This window comes from Vombatus ursinus, unplaced genomic scaffold, assembly GCF_900497805.2.
Source record: "Vombatus ursinus unplaced genomic scaffold, bare-nosed wombat genome assembly UNPS02014802.1, whole genome shotgun sequence".
Lineage (NCBI taxonomy): Eukaryota > Metazoa > Chordata > Mammalia > Diprotodontia > Vombatidae > Vombatus > Vombatus ursinus.
Genome location: NW_020954580.1, coordinates 27,574,404 through 27,591,831, shown reverse-complemented (window position 1 = coordinate 27,591,831; position 17,428 = coordinate 27,574,404). Strand labels below are relative to the sequence as shown.

The window sequence follows — 17,428 nt, the reverse complement described above, 5'->3', positions numbered from 1 at the left end:
AGACTTTGAGCTCTTTGAAGCCTGGAACTACAACCTTATATAGACTTCTACAAGTCCTACTGAGTTGGAGAAGCTTCAGGTACAAATCTAGTAATGAATTCTGTGTCTAATCTGAAGACCAGCCCTAGCTAAATTCAGAGACATTCATCACCAGAAGGCTGGCCATCAAGTGATAGATCTCTTTAATTGTTTTTTGTTTTTTTCAGGTGGGGGTAGGGGTGGGTAGGAGCAACTCATGATACCATCTGCTAAGTACTGAAAGGGCTGCTCTCTGGTTGGGAGGAGGGTGTATCCACACTGATGACATAATGGATCTGTTGAAAAAAAGAAATCGTATGTGAGGCAAATCTTCAACAATAAATCAAAACCACATGAATACCATGGTGCACATGCAGCCAAGAAAATATTAGTATTAAAGAGACATTGTTGTTTGTTTGTTTTTGTTTTTGCAGTGATGAACAATTTAGGATCCTCAGAAGTACTTTTTCAATTTCTCAAATGCAATCCAACCCAAAGTCCCCTTCCTGGGCATCCATAGGCCCATTTGTTAGCCTCGTGACTGCCCACTATTCACTTCTAATGATGCCTCAGTCAAATGGCAAGTAATCATGTAAAATAACATCACCATGATAATGATAATTGACATTTACACAGCACTTCAAGGTTTACAAAGAACTTTCTTCATAACAACTCTATTAGGCAAATAGTACAATTGTTATTATTTTACCCACTTTGTAGATGAGGAAATTCAGACTTGGAGAAAAATCATTTGCTGAGGACTTGAACAAAGGACTTTTGGCTCCAGAGACAGTGTTCCTTAAGCTCCACTATGATGCCTGCCCAAAACATCCAGTGGAATGGGACTTCTTCTGAACTAGGACAAGATCTGCTACTACTCTGAGCAGAAGTGAATGAATGAGCCGGAGAATGTCACCCAACGTCCAGAAGCTCTAGGACCAGTCAGAGGTCAGGATGGAGAAGCAGAGTAGTATCATGGATAGAGTACTGGCTTCGGGGTCGGGGAGAAGGCGCTTCCAGTACTGTCTTGAAGCTTACTAGCTCTGTGATGCTGAGGAAGTCACAACCTCTCTGTGCCTCCATTTCCTAGAAAATGAGGGGACTGAACTCTCCTTTGAAGGTTCCTTCAAGCTCTCAATCTATGATCCTATGTTCCTTCAACTGGTATAGGCTTTCATGCAAGGAAATGCAGGCCCTGAATGATCTGACATCTGGACCTCCAGATACGCTTTACAGGATGCCAGGTGGCCAATGCATTGGCAATGAGTACCTTACAGAAGGGTAAATGCCAGGTGGAGAAGGTTGACCTTGAGAAAGCCCTTGAAAGGTGGGTAGGCCGTGCATCCACAGAGCTTGGTTCTGCCTAGTTCCCTCTTAAGAAGAGACATGGATTTGGCAATGGCCATTGGGAAATGATCAGCACTAGGCCTGGTCAAGAGCCTCATGAGGTCAGATCTTTGGGCCTCCTGAGAGCTACTGAAATGAATCATGGAGACAGGCAGCCAGCACTGACATTCAACTGATAAGATTCCTAACGGGGAGGGAGAATGTATTTTGCCAAATTTTGTTCTAATTTTGGACCTTAATTTGAAACTTCTGAACACCATGTTCCATTTGGCTTAGACCAAATGCAAGCATTACTTATTGTTTATTTTATCCTTCTGTAGCTGGGCACCCTTTATTCTTAGTGAGTTTTGCATTTAGTACAGACTCCATCTAGATAGAAAAACATGCTGTTTTTATTTCCTCAATTTCCCTGGGGAAAAATGATGTACACAATGGAGAAAATGGTTCCTTAAAAATGTTCTACAAAGGAAATATTATGCCAAGAGATGAACCTAGTAGAGAAATAAACTATGAAGCCCACAATTTGGTGCGTTGTAGGACCATTAACATAAAGCTGGGGCAGGTGGGGAGGAGGGGAAACTCAGAATCCATCTAAGCCAGTGTATCTCTGTATCATGGAGTTCTTTTTCAGGCTGGTGCAATCTATGGACCTCTTTTCAGAACATTATTTTTAAATGCAAAAAAGTAAAATGTGTAGGATTACAAAGGAAAATAAAATAATTATATTAAAATTTGGTTATCAAAATATTTTTTTAAAAAAAGAACAAGTTCTTGAACCCCAGATTAAGAATCCCTGATCTAGTTCAACCCCCTCCTCATTTTACAGATGAGGAAACAGAAGCAATGACTTGCCAGTATTAAGTATTACGAGTTGGGGGTAGAATTTGAACCCAAGTACTTTAACTCCAAAGCCAATGTTCTTCCCCCTGTATCGGACTGCCTGACCCTGAAAGTACAGTTTTGTTGATTCTATTTTTCTTAGACATCGAATTCCAAAGGACAGCATTCATCAATCAATCAACAACTATTTATTAAGGGGTGCTAAGATGAAAACAATCCTGCCCTCGTGAAGCTTAAAGTTGGAATAATATTTCTCACTGATTTAACATGTCAAGTATTATATAATGATTTCTTCATGATAACACTGTGGGGTTGAGATTATTATGTCCCTCCCCCAAAATAACAATTTCACACCCTATTCTTAAAAATATTTAGAAGAAAAATCTAACAGTATTCCTTGGGAATATGCCCTGCTGTCTCACTTATGATCAGTAAATTCTTGTTCATTTATAACACAAATCCTTGCTTTTTACCATTTTGGTTCAATCCCTATGTTCATGATATTTGTTTCTCCAAAGAACTGCTGATAGATTTTATTATAGGACCAAATCCTGCTCACTGCAAAAGGTGGTTTTGTCCTTACAATAAAACATGTCCACCATGATGGTGGTGGCTAGGACTGTGCATAGCTGGGGCTCGTTCAGGGCATACTACATATGTATGAACTAGACCCAAAAACAATCTAGCCTGATTTCTATCCTGAGCAAATTCAGTGGGCTGTGTATCTATCTCTTTATATAAACTCAAACCTGTTTGGACATCCGTCTTAAAATGTTGTCTAGTCTTGGAATTCATTTCTATATTTTATTTAAAATTTGGATCCCAATGCTACCACACCACTGACCTTGCCCTTAGAGGCTGAACTTGCCTCCTGCCTCTGGTATTTGCTTGCTTACTTGGGCTAGTTCCTTTAATGAATGACTCTTTCGTCTCAAATGGTTCTTCTCCTCTTGCTTCTGCCCACCACCTCCCACCTCTTGCCTCCCAATGTTACTGTGGCATACAAACTAGCATTAGAAGATGCTTGACAGGGAACATTGTGGCTTACTGCAACAAGTGCTCTTGGCCCCACCTTCTAAGCAAGGCCTTTCTATGGACCAGCCAGGACCAGAGTAGAATTAGCAAAAATAAAAGAAGAAGATGACCTCAAAGGCTTGAACCAAAGGAAAGTTAGAAACAAAAGAATGTCATTTTGTAAAAGTTCAAATGGTTCTTCTCAGTGGGACTGAAGAGATAAGGTCATCATAGCATCTTATCTGGGACAAAAAATAACAACAACAACAACAAACAATCTGAACTATAATGAACTATAAGTTCATCGTGATTCAAAAGGGAAACATGGCCATAAAAGTGAATATAATCTTGGGGTGCGTTAAGAGAGGCACAGTGTGTCCAGCACTGGAGAGGTGATAATTCCACTGTATTCTGCCCTGGGCAGTCTATTTCTGAAGTATTGCATTCAGTTCAGATGCCATGTTTTAGAAAGGACATTGATAAGTTGAAGATTTTCTAGAAGAAGGCAACCAGAATGGATGAAGAGCCTAGGGAGAATACCCTGTGAGGATAAAAGGAACTGTGGATGGAGAAAAGAAGCTGAGTATAGCAAGGAAAAAGGATAAGATAGATGTACTCAAGTATTTGAAGAACTATTATGGAAAAGAGGAATTAATCATTTTTTTGGCTTGGTCCCAGAGGGCAGAAGGACTAATAAGTAGAAATGATAAACACAGATTTAGATGTCAGGAAAATTTTCTTAATATGTAATGCTACTGAAAAATGGAATGCACTGCCACTGGAAGTAATGGTGGATTCCTCTTCATGAGAGGTTTTCAAACCAAGCCTGGAGTGACTACTTCTTGGTTATGATGTAGAAGAGAATTCTTGCATCTGGTACCAATTGGATTCAATGTCCTCTGACATCCTTTCCAGTTCTGATTCTGGGTGGGGGGGAGGGGATGTGCCCTATGTAACTTTCCAAAGAAAATAACACTATATACAAGTTCTGTTTACCCATGAAAAAGAAGTGAATGATCTTCCCAGGGTGTCTTGGGACATAGCCACCTCTACAATGAATAACTGCTAATCCAGACTTTCGTTAATAAGAATGTCTGGGAACCAAAATTCCAGGGAGTGTTGGGCTGGCTTGAGCAACATTACATCCCACCTGGATAGAGATTAAAGTCATAGACCTTCACCCTGCCCTAAGAGATCTCACGGTATGCCCTCTTTACCCTGAGAAGACTCAGCACCCCCACTATCACACCAGAATCCACATATAACCCTGGATAAGTTTAAAAATGCTTTCTGATCCCCTCAAAGCTCATGTTCCTTTTACCCACCGAGGCATAAAACGTTAACTTACCTCAACGAATAAATAACAGAGTAATTGTGCCCTTGATGCTTTTTTAAAGTGTTCCCAGAAGAGATTTCACAGAGAAGTCCAAGAAATTGAGGCCTTAAGAAGCATCTGAACTCAAGGTAACAAAAGCTAATCTCTCAGAGTGATGTCAAAACCACTACCCAACTGCTGGAACCAATTGGCAAGGCAACGTATAAGCCTCTTAAATTAGATTACAAGAAAGGAGAATGTGAACCTTTGAAGAGAAACAGAGTTCTCGGAAATGGTATTCTTACTTGTTTGGGGGGGAGCAGAGGATGTCGAGGGGAGAGGGATACTCATTATTGACCTCATTCTTTCCTTGCTTTTTTCCTAATGCTTTCCATTTGAAAGGCTTATGGAAAAATAAACTCTAAACACACGTGAGTGACTTTTCTTTGTCTGTGACTGCCCCTTCTCAGTGTGGGATCCTGTGGCCACCAGACAGTGCCAATAATGCCACAGGAAGTGATGCAGTATTCATTATCCAATCATAGTAAGTGATTTCGACGGGGGGAAGGGGGAAAGGAAATAATCACTTCTGATTTTTTAGGGTCATTTTCTGCTCAGGGTTACCTTTGAGGGTGGAGGTAGGGCAATGGGTCAAAACAGAGGTTTCAGAATGCCTTTCTTTTTCTTTTGTGTAGTTATGGAATACTTGGGACACAATAATACTTCTGGAGGTCTTTACAAATGTAGTCTCATTAGTTTCCATCATCAGTCCTGGAGGAAGTGACCCCATCCATCTCTCAGAGGTTAAAATACAGAAGGGAGATGGCCAGATACATCCCATTTGGGCTTTGAATAGTTAATTCTGAAAAAACATAAAGGGAAGCAGGTAACTATAGGGGAGATGGAGGATGCAATAGAATGTCATAGTAAGAAGCAGGAGACCTGGAAAGACCCAGGGAATGTAAGTGAATAACATAAGGCTACCCCCTGAGAGGCACGGCCAAGAACAGTTCACGACTTTTCTTTTAATGTGAAGTTTGGTGCTAAGCTTCTTGTCAGAGACTCATGGACAGGATTTCCTTAAAGGTGATTGAATTTCAGAACCCCTCCTTTCTCTTTTTATCACACTTGGCAGCTCTCTTCCTGTCCTCCTCCTTCCTTTCTACCTTTCACTCTGCAGTCAAATCAATTGCTCACTCCATGGCTTTACTTGCCATCCACCCCTATGACTTCACAAACCAAAATACCTTTCTTTCCCTGGCTACCCATTCCACCACGAGTGTTATCTTCCCCTCTATTAGAATATAAACTTCCTGAGGGCAGGAACTGTCTCCATTTTGTATTTATATCCCCAAGATTTAGCTCAGTGCCCAGCACACTTCCCCCCATTTATTCGTTCATCAATAGTCAATTTCTCTCTCTCTCTCTCTCTCTCTCTCACTCGTTCTCTCTTCTTCCTTCTCTCCTCCTCCTTTTTTCATACTGGACCTTATGATTTCATTATATGCCACTGAGAAAATTCCTTTCACCAATGCAGACTGAGCCTTACTCTGCAGCTTAACCTTAGAAAGTTATCCTGGTCACTGAGGGTAACTCACCCAAAGTCACACACTGAGGAGATATCCAAGGTGGAACTTGAACTCAGGTCTTCCTGCCTCTGAGGCTGTCCCTGTATCTATGGCTCCTAATTCTATTTCCTGAAGTTTGACTTTAGGGGGCATTGGTAGTTAAAGATGAGGTATAGTAGTGTTACCCCGAATCCCTTCATCACTTATACCTGGGAAAGGAGCACAATTCAATTCAGTTCAACAAACACTTTATCAAAGATTTAGAGCAGGAAGGGATCTTAGAGATTATGTAATCCAAGCCTTTCATTTTACACATAGCTCCTGGGGCTCCCCCTTCTCCCATGACCCCCAGAAAAAGCTATCAGAGCTTTGATACTCTCTAGAGGTCAGCACCCACTCAAAATCATAGTTTGCCAGCCCCAACTAATGCATTTACTTTTATCAACAAACTAGTTCAATTACCAGTCAGTCAACAAACATTCACTCAACATTTACTATGTGCCACGCTGTCCCCAACTTCTGGGAGTACAAAGAAAGGCAAATAAAAGATATTTAGGTAAACAATATAACAAATAGAATGGAATAGTGTTAAATGCTTAGATAAATTTGAAGATAACTCCATAGCATCCCGACTATTTACCAGTTTCGGAACCCTATCAAAAAAATAAACAAATAAATGAGTTGAGTCTGGTATCACCTGTTGTTGGTGAAGCCATGCTGACTCTTGGCGATCACCACCTTCTTTTCTAGGTTTTCAATAACCATCTCTTTAATAAGGTATTCTAGAATTTTGCTAAGAATTGAATTCAAGTTCACGACCGAATGATTTAAGTTCAAAGACTCCAGTTTCTTCTCACTCTCTTTTTTAAAAGAATCAGGATAACATCTGACCTTCTCCAATCCTTCGGCACCTCTCCTACTCTCCAAATCCTTCAGCTATCACTGATAGAGGCACAGTAAGGCCATCCACTAGTTCAATGAGCACCCTGAGGTATAGTTGACCCGGGCCTGGTGAGATGACTTCATCAAGGACAATTAGATTCTCTTTTATACTCCCTCCCTCATAAGATAAGCCACAAAGGCCTGCCAGAAACATTTGAGCTATTCGTATAAATCCTCAGAGACTAAGCAATGAATTCAGAAAGGTAGCTAAAAGCTAGTAATCATTCAAGTCCCAAATCATCAACTTTTAGGTGTCCAGAGGTGACCTTCACCAAATGCTTAATAAGCAAACACCTGGAGCCTTTTCTTTCTGAGAACTACACATCTCAGAGTTGCTAATGGTAAAGGAGATATTATCAGAGAAAGTCTCTTCCTACTTATTTAATGACCTTTCTCCTCCTTCTACTTTGCACTCCCACTACCCTGTCTCAGCATCTTCTCAGTTGTCTGACACTGTTTTGTTACCTGGTAAGGTGACAAACGGAATATTGTGGATATTTTAAAAGAACTTGAGTTGAGAGCACTGGGGCTAAAGAGGCTAATCTGAGTTCCCATTTCCCTAGCTGCCTTTGGATATTCCCTTTACAAACTGATCCTCAGTCCTCCTACAACTTGGAACTCATTCATGGCCAAATAGACTTGTCTCCACTATTCTCCTTGCTTGTTCTTCTAAATGTTTATTATATATATTTTTTAAAATGTTTATTATATATTTTATTTCCCCCCAATTACATGTTAAAACAAACTTTTAACATTTGTTTCTTTGGTTTTTTTTAATAAAGTTCTAACTGCCAAATGTTATCCTTCCCTTTCTCCCTCCCCTCCTGGCTTCCTGAGACAGTAAGCAATCAAATATAGATTATACGTGTGCAATCATGTAAAACGTTTCCACATTAGTCATTTCGTTCAAGAAGACTTAAATAAAAGAAAAAGGATGAAAGTAAGAAAGTGAAAAATAGCATGCTTCAGTCTGTATTTAAACAATATCAGTTCTCTCTCTGGAGGTGGAAAGTATGCTTCACTGTTAGTCCTTTGGGATTGTCTTGGATCATTATGCTGCTGAGAATAGCTGAGTCATTCACAATTCTTGATCAAACAATACTGCTGTTACTGTGTATGACATTCTCCTAGTTCTGTTCACTTCTTTATGCATCAATTCATGTAAATCTTTCCAGGTTTTTCTAAAATCATCCTGCTTGTCATTTCTTTTTTGTTTGTTTGTTTGTTCTGTTTCTGTTTTTTGTGAGGCAATTGGGGTTAAGTGACTTGCCCAGGGTCACACAGCTAGTAAGTGTCAAGTGTCTGGTCTGATGCCAGATCCTCCTGACGCCAGGGCCGGTGCTTTATCCACTGTGCCACCAAGCTGCCCCATGCTTGTCATTTCTTATAGCACAATAATATTCTATTACAATCATATACCACAGCTTGTTTAGCCACTCCCCAATTGATGGGCAACTCTTTGATTTCCAATTCTTATCCACCATAAAAAGAGATGCTATAAATAAAATACACAATTTCTTTAAGAAATTCATTCATTCATATGTTTATTTAACAAATATTGAGTGCCCATCTATTAGGTCTTGGGTACTTAGGAATATACAAAAATAAATAAAGCGAACCCCTACCCTTAAGAAACCTAAAAGAGAAATGCATTAAGACTGTCTCCATAAACAAAGAAAAGTTGAGAAATGAAGCAATTTTATGCATTGTGCATATACTCCTGGTAGCTCACTGTCTCAAATTCAGAGAATCTCAGTCTTTTTTAGTATGAGAGCCTCTTTTTAATTTCTAAAAAAAAATGTATCAGGGCTCCCAGCTGATAGTCACTATACAGTGCTGTTTGCTAATTGAGAAAATGCATCACTGAATACAGACAATTCAATGGCCCCCAGCCACCCCTTCCCCCAGCAGAACTATAACTAGTGGTTTTAATGCCTGGGGGAAATAGTGTAAAACATTTCTGTGATGACTATGTCCAAATGCAAATTACAAGTAACACCTTTTTAAGACAAATTTTGGATATGGGCAGAACCCCAAGGTAGTGCACCACAGAGGAGATACAGAGACCCTAGGATACTCCGGGGTCAAAGACTTTGGGACACTGTGGTTGGAAAACAGGAGAACAGCTGAGAAAGCACCGTCGGGTAATTTCCAATCTTAGCTAATTATTCTCGCTCACTAGGCACTAACTTCAATCATTTCTAAACTATTAAGTGCACTCAGTGCCCTCTAAATTTTGGTGCCTTAGAGAGAAGGCCCAGTTGCCCTGCCCTAGATATGGCTCTGCCCAAAGTTTGGAAACCATTGCGTAGTCAGAATATTAGAGCTGGGAATCAATCACCTTTGAGATCACCCAGTTCACCCCGCTCATTAGTACAGGTGAGAAAACTGAAGTCTAGGACTGACATGAGCTGTCCAAGGTCATACAAGTAGGTTTATTGGATTACTGAGATAAGAACCAAAGTCACAAACAGTCTGGTAGATATCTCATACCATATACCAAGATAAGCTCCAAATTGATACAAGGCAAATTGGATCATAAACAAATCAGAGGAGCAAGGAAAAAAATATTTATTGCAACTATGGATACGAAAAGATTTCATAACCAAATAAGGATTAGAAAACATCACAGAAGATAAAATGGACAATTGATTAGATGAAATTGAAAAACTTCTGAGTACGAAAGCACACACACATGTGCACAACAATGCAATTAAAAGTGGAAAGGAAAGAGTTAACTGGGGGAAAAATCTCTGCAGAAAGTTTCCTTAATAGAGTTCTAGCGTCTAAGGTAGATATCAGGAACTAATTCAAATATATAAGAACAAACAGCATTACCCAAATAGACATCAAAAGACATGAGCAGATATATTCCTAAAAATATAAAAGCAAGCTATCAATAGGCATATAAAAATACTCCAGATCAAATCAACAAGGATTTATTAAGTGCCTATTATGTGCCAGGAACTATGCTGAGCATACAGAGAAAGGCAAAGAACAATCCATTCTCTCAAGGAGCTCATAGTATAGCAGGGGAGACAACATACAAATGGTCATATACAAACAAACCAAGTGCAGGACAAATTGGAGATCATCTTAGAGGGAAGGAGGCACTAGCAAATGATTAGAGAAATTCAAATTAAATCAACTCTGAAATCCTACCTCAAAATAAAAAGATTGGCAAAAGTTAGAAAAAGAAAAGAAAATCACAATTGTTGGAGTGGCTATTGGAAAACAAGCATGCTAATACCCTGTTGGTGAGGCTGCCATTCTGCAAAGGAATTTGGTGTAATACTTTTTAAAAAGTCACTAAACTATGTATACCCTTTGTCTCAGCAATATCATTACTAGGTCTATAATACAGAGATAGAAGAAGTCCATAGATACAAAAGATACAAGAATACTGATAGTAACTGTTTTCTTTTTTTTCCACTTAATAGCATTTTATTTTTTCCAATTACATACAAAGATAATTTTCAACATTCACTTTTACAAGATTTTGAGTTCCAAATTTTTTTCTCCCTCCCGCCCCTCCCCCTCCCCCAAGACAACATGCAATCTGATATAGGCTATACATGTACAATGATATTAAACGTATTTCCACATTAGTCATGTTGCAAAAGAAGAATCAGATCAAAAGGGAAAAACCATGAGAGAGAAAAAAAAAACAAAAACAAAAAAAAAGAGAAAATAATATGCTTCAATCTGCATTCAGACTCCATAGTTCTTTCTCTGGATGTGGATAGCATTTTCCATCACGAGTCCCTTGGAATTGTCTTAGATCATTGCTCTGCTGAGAAGAGCTAAGTCTATCAAAGTTGGTCATGGAACAATGTTGGATAGCAACTCTTTTCAAACAGCCAAAGAACTGGAAACAAGAAGGTGGCCATTGATTGGGGAATGGCTGAACAAGTTATGGCACAAGAATGTAATGGAATGTTATAGCACAGAAAGGATGAAAGGAAGGGTTTCTGATCAACCTGAGAAGACTCGTGCGAATTTGTGTGAAATCAGCAGAACCTGGGGAACAATTTATACCCTAACAACACTGTAAATTGAAACAACTATGTTAGACTTAAGAGCTCTGATCAATTCAGTGACCAGTCATGCAACCTCAATTCTGACAGTGAAGTAATGAATTCAGAAGGCAGAATGAGAAAAATATTTTTGAACATGGCCAATGTGAGAATTTGTTTTGCTCAACTATGCAAAAGTTTTTGCTTTTTCTTTCTCTTCATTTGGGGGAGGGGGAAGTTAGAGGGAAGAGGGGAGTCATTAGTGAAATGAAAAAGAAGAAAAAGTAAGAAAAGAGTGGCACAGAAGCATTTTTAAATGCACAGAAGAGAACAGAAGGAAGGTCGGTGGGAAACAGGCAAGCAAGACAGCTTTGAAAATAACATATTGAATTTGTTGTGTGCTTGGGGGCAATGCAACCTATACCAGATTCATGGCTACATGTGCAGTCTTCTTTTTCTGGACTGTTTTGTGTATGCAAATGTCCATCTTATTTGAATATTCAGAATAAAAAATAGACACTTTTTTTAAAAGAGCCAAAGTCAACTCAATGTCCAGTCCAGGCCTCTTTCCATTACTCAGCACTCCACTACCACTTTACCTTTGAATGGAGGAAGCAACTGTGATTTGGTCCTAGGGAAAAAAGCAAGGACATGAAATTTGCTTCTCACTCATGACGCCATCCGCCCATCTAGGAGCAGCTCTGACAGACCATGAATGGTGCGCTGTCCTGTCCTTCTGGACCACACTGATAACTGACCACAGCAGGCTGATACCTAGAAGATGAAAAGCACAGAGGGTGGGAAAGAGTAAACCCTTCTCTCAGCTGGTTCGTATGGTAGCACAGGTCCCTCACCTCCTCCCTGATCATGTCCCAGTGCCCTTCCGATGGTATTCCAGACATTCCATGGCTCATGAACTACTGCCAGGCAGCTCAAGATGCAACTGAAATAATTGATTGAAGAATGAGGGGTGGGGGGTGGCCATGGAGGAAGCCCACATCATCGAACTTGCCACAAAGGGGGCCGATGTGCCATTAAAAAAAACTAGACACCCCACGGTTTTCCTGATAAGTTACAGAATGTAAGAAATCAGAACAGAATATGCGGCAGCCAGCAGTTAATTATTTACTACAGAGTGAATGACCTTTTCGTGGAAGGTAACAGGTATAATTAAATAGCCCATTATGGTGTGCTTGTTGAAACTAAAATTCTCTGGGCCTGACTCACTACTTTTTTTCCCCCACTGTGTTCCACAGCTCTTCCAAACAATGTAGAGTAAGCCGTTTGTCTCACGTTGCTAATGCAGAGGGGAATCCCTGACAATAGTCTTCCTGGGGCTCTGTTTGCTTTTGTCATTTAAGGCTTGCTTGCTTTCAGTCTCTAGGGAGGCTGCTTACTGGCCTGGACTTGAGCAGTCATGTTCTTGGGACTCACTTGGGATCCAGTCATCCCTTAGCTCCAGGGCCTCTTCCTGATGAGGAGGGAGGGACAGGGCCTAGGCACTTAATTTGTATTAGTTCCTGGATGGAACCCCTAGACCTTAAATGCTTCCTATGTCGAACTATAGAAGTGTAATACCCAAGGATAGTTATTAAAGTCAATCACATTGAAGATGGGTGTTTTTCATTGGTGCTTTGTGTTTTTAATACCATATCATACCTGACAGAGGGGAGGGGTCCTGGAGGGATGTCTATTGATTTGGGTTTAAAATTCCCATTCTCTGATAAATCTTCTGGACATCATCCAACTCTCCAGCCCCAGTCTATACCCAAGAGCCCTGAAGATGGTCATATTAATGACAAGGCTTAACTCAGACTATATGTTCTACATAAACCTAACATCCTGTGGGTCCCTTGAGAGAGAAAAACGTGAAACTGGATCATCTGAATAATGCCTACATTCAAGAGGGAGATATATCAGAGAGAATGACTACAAAGAGTTCTGAGTCTTTGTGTTCTGAAAGCCAAATTCTCCCATTGACTGCACACATGTATGTCCCATTGAAAATCATGGCAGAGAAGAACTTACCACCTTCTTTTCCTATTTACTGAAACCACATGCCCCTGCTAAAAAGGTCCTGTGCAAACCTCGGGGAAGATGAAATCCTCCCTTTCAGCACATTTGTGAATGGACTCAAAATAATGAGGTATAGCACAAAAGAATTTGTATGTGACTACTCATGATGAAAAAACAAAAAGTTAATTCGTGTAGTCATTTCATGCAGAGTAGTGAGTGATGAAGAAGAGGGAAGGACTCATAGGGTCTGTTATATTTACCCAGAGAAGATTATGCTAAAATAAGCTGAGTTTGTTTTTGTTTGTCCTTCATTCTCAAAGAAGACCAATGTCATCAGGGAGGTGATGCCATGACTTGCAAGTGAATTGGATTTAAGTGAGGGAGGACTGTGCAAAGTCACCAGCGTCACTCTCTCTTCCGGAGTCATCTGGGTCCAGTGGCAAGATATAGATCAGGAAGACTGGAGATGGCCTCCTAAGTTGAGATAACAAAGAAGGCACACTCTACCATACTTCTTTTATTGTTTCTCTGTCCCTCTTAGGACTGGAGTCTTGTAGGAAGAAAGAAGTAACTAGGAATTCTCGCTCCACGGAGGTTTTGGCCATGGTGGAGAAGTTGTCCTGCCTCCTAGGACAGTCAAACCAGGAAAGAGGGCAGCCTGACCTCCAGAGAGGCTTACCTACACTTTTGCAGGAGGTGGGGAGTAGGGTAGGGAAGGGAAGTCACTAGAAGAAGGGCATCACAGTGCTAAAACTTTGAGGGACTTACCTAGCTGAATGACTGTAGCTAAGTCACTTTATCTCCCTGTGCCTCTCTTCTCCTTCCATCTATACTTTGAAGACAACGGTGATAATCACCAATTACCTCCCAAAGAAATAATTAAGGTGAACACTATCATGGATCTGATCCTGTCAGAGAAAGATAAGTCAGCTTCTTGGAGCTGCAGGTATGACCCAAGACTGGTTAACATTGCCTCTTTCTGCACTACAGACCAGACCAACCCATAGTAAGCAATTTACTCCTTTTTTTTTGTCCTTGCACTAGCTAGTACTGTGTATGAAAAGTGCCTTCAAATTCTTGGGAAAGTGAAGTAATTAGTAAAACTATTACTAGGGCTAGGCAACTGCAGATTTGCCTCAGGGTGACAAAATTTAGAGGACTCTGATAGTGTTTGCTTCATAGCTCTGTTAGCAGTCAGAAATAACTAAGCTTAGCACCTAGTGATCTGGAATAATTAGCTAAAATAAGGCACTACCAGTTGTTATATTTTCTTCCTCCTCTCCTTGCGCCATGTGTCCCACATGACTACACCCTAGGTAAGCTTCATCTGCTCAGTCTAGTCTGGACCAGCCCTGTTTCCTCCTTTGGCAGAAGCTTCCTCTGTAGCTGCACTGAAGTGCCCCAGGGTCTCCTGTGACAGAGTCTTGCATCCAAAGGGCTAAGGGCCCTTTTGTAGATCATAGAGGCAGAGATTTAGAGCTGGAAGGGATCTTAAAAGTTATTTAATACAATACCCTCATTTGACAGATGAGTAAACTGAGGGATAAACTGAAGATAAAATACTTGCTCAAGGTTATATAAGTAATAATTGGCATATCCAGGATTTGAACATAGGTCTTCTGACTGTGATAGCTAGGTGATGCAGTGGATAGAGCACCAGGCCTGAAGTCAGGAAGACCTGAGTTCAAATCTGGCCTCAGACACTTACTAGCTGTGTGACCCTGGGCAAGTCACTTAACCTTGTTTGCCTTAGTTTCCTCATCCGCAAAATGAGCTGGAGCAGGAAATGGCAAACAACTCCAGTATCTCTGCCGAGAAAACCCAAAATGAAGTTACAAAGAGTCAGACACAACTGAACAACAAAACAACTTCTGACTCCAAATCTATTATTCTTTCTATCATACCACAATGACACCCAGAGATCCCCCATCTGACCTTCACAACTGAATTTGTCTCACTGCTTTTCATGGGTGCATTTTGAGGTGCTTGGTATAAGGAGCCAGAATTGGTAGTTACATTTCTGGAAATCAGAGCTGTTATTTTGGTCTTGAGTATCACATGATTCACACGGGATGGGGAAAGGGGAGAACAATCTTCCCCCAAGCATGCTGGTAAATGCTCCTGATGCCAGGCTGCCAGGAAATTGCCAGAGGTGACAGAATATCATTGCTCCCCCATCAACTGGGAAAAGTGGAAGAAAAACAAAAGAGCTGGCAGCCAAAAGAGCTCATTAATAGAAACACAGTATTTAGAACCAGGGAAGTGACAGTGCCACCGCACTCTGCCGTACTCAGTGCCCATCTGGAGTATTGTCTAGTTCTGGACATCACATTTAAAGAACCGTAACAATCTGGACTATCTCCAGAGAAGAGTGATCGAGATGCTGAGGGGACCTGAAACCGGGTCATAAGCATCGGTTGATCTGAGAACTCTTACTTGTTCAGAGTAAGAGAACAGAAGTAACAGAAGAAGGAGCTTGCTGAAATGACTCTGGAATCAGAGGCTGTTGTTACTGTTGTCCAGTTGTGTCTGATTCTTGGTAACCCCATTTAGGATTTTCTTGGCAAAGATGCTGGAGTGGTTTGCCATTTACTTCTCCAGCTCATTTTACAGGTAAGGAAACTGAGGCAAACAGGATTAAGTGACTTGCCGAGGGTCAAGTAGCTAGTAAAGGTCTGAGGTCGCATTTGAACTCCAGACCTGACTCCAGACCCGGCACCCTATCCATTGTGCCGCCTAGCTGCAGAGTCAAAGGAAATGAGTTCAAATCCTGTCTCCATCGCTTACAACCCATTGGGTTTCAGTTCCTCAGTAGCAAAACTATGCAGTCAGATTAGATAATCTCTGAGGTCCTTCCCATCTCCAAATCTATGACCCTATGAAATTCCTGCACCCCTTTTCAAATGAATAAAGAAACATTATTAAATGCTTCCTTTGTGCAAAGTACTGTGCTTTTTTCATATATGGAAAATGAGGGGAAATTGGTTGCAATCTTCATCAGAGGAAGGAATTCTCACAAGAGGAGTTCCCACAGAACCTTGACATATGGAAGTAGAATTAGATTTATTCTGCTTGGCCCAAAGGTAAGGACAAATGACTAGAAGGTACAAGGAGAGTGATTTTAGTTAATACAAGAAGGAAGTTACTATTTTTTTTTTCTTTTAACTGGACCTGTGACCCCACTGGCATAGGGACATGCTATTGAGAAAACCCTCTCTACTAACACAGAATGACCCCTTATTTGTAGTGTAGTCTTAGAGAGTTGCTTCGGGGCCCTGAGAAGTTAAGTAATTTGCCCAAGGTTACACAGCCAGGACATCAGATGAGGAGTCTGGAGCAGGGGGTGCTAGCGCCATCTCAAACTGGCTTTGGGGAGCCAATTGTTAAACATTTACCTGCACACATTTGCCTGAACGCAGATTTTCCTGAATCTTCACCTGGTTCTCTGTCTGCTGTACTATGCTGCCTTTCTCCCTAACAATTAGAAATGTCTCAATATTGGAATGGACTACAGGGATAGGTGGTGAGTTGTCTGTCATTGGAGGCATTCAAGTAGAAACCTATCAACTACTGATTTCTGGATGCTGTAGAAGGGACCAAGAGGCCACAGAACCCCCTGCGCTCAAAATAAAATTCTGAATTAACCATTCCTCAACTCTTTGGCAGATTTTTAAAATATGTAGCTGTTCTGATTTTAGAATCAACAAATGCCCTGCAAAAGACCCAAACCAAGGAAACTCACCAAGCAGCTGAAATATTTTCCGACCCGTCTCTGAAAACAGGGGGCTGGAGAGATGTTTGTTTCCTGCCAGCTCGACACACAGTGCCTTACATAAGATCACATGCTAAGACAGGCTGTACTTTCTTGGCCTCCAAATCAGGAATCATGCTTTGGGGATCATGACTGGAACAACACAGAGGCAACAGTTCTGAGGTACGAGTTCCATCCAGGAAGGGAGTCAAGCCTAGGCTTGCCATGGCTCCCCACACTGTGAAGTGAGAGGATCCTCAAAGCCACCTTAATTTTTAAAGCACTCAGATGGCGGAGCATTCCAAAATGAAGGCCGAGCTCCATCTAAGAAGGGTCAGCCTACAGAAGGGTCTCAAAGTTTCCTTTAGGGAGACCCTTCAATGTACACAGTTCAGCATGAGCTCTGAAGAACACAGTATTCATTGGTGTGCCAGATACATGCTGATTTCTCTTTAAAGCTGTGAGTATTTAGACAGTTTGGATCCAACCATGTACATTTTATTCAACTGTTTACTGCAAAAAAAAAGAAAAGAAAGGGAGGGAGGGAGGGAAAGAGAAAGAAAGAAAGAAAGAAAGAAAGAAAGAAAGAAAGAAAGAAAGA

General features: G+C 40.8%; 1 long non-coding RNA gene across 1 annotated transcript; it reads right to left on the bottom strand.

Moving 5' to 3' along the window:
• Window positions 1–177: 177 nt before the first annotated feature.
• Window positions 178–17,281, bottom strand: LOC114051465. The gene is made up of 3 exons (XR_003570146.1): window positions 16,819–17,281; window positions 11,660–11,834; window positions 178–314 (listed from the first exon to the last, which is right to left on the bottom strand). It is a non-coding gene; the product is annotated as an uncharacterized LOC114051465 (long non-coding RNA).
• Window positions 17,282–17,428: the final 147 nt, after the last annotated feature.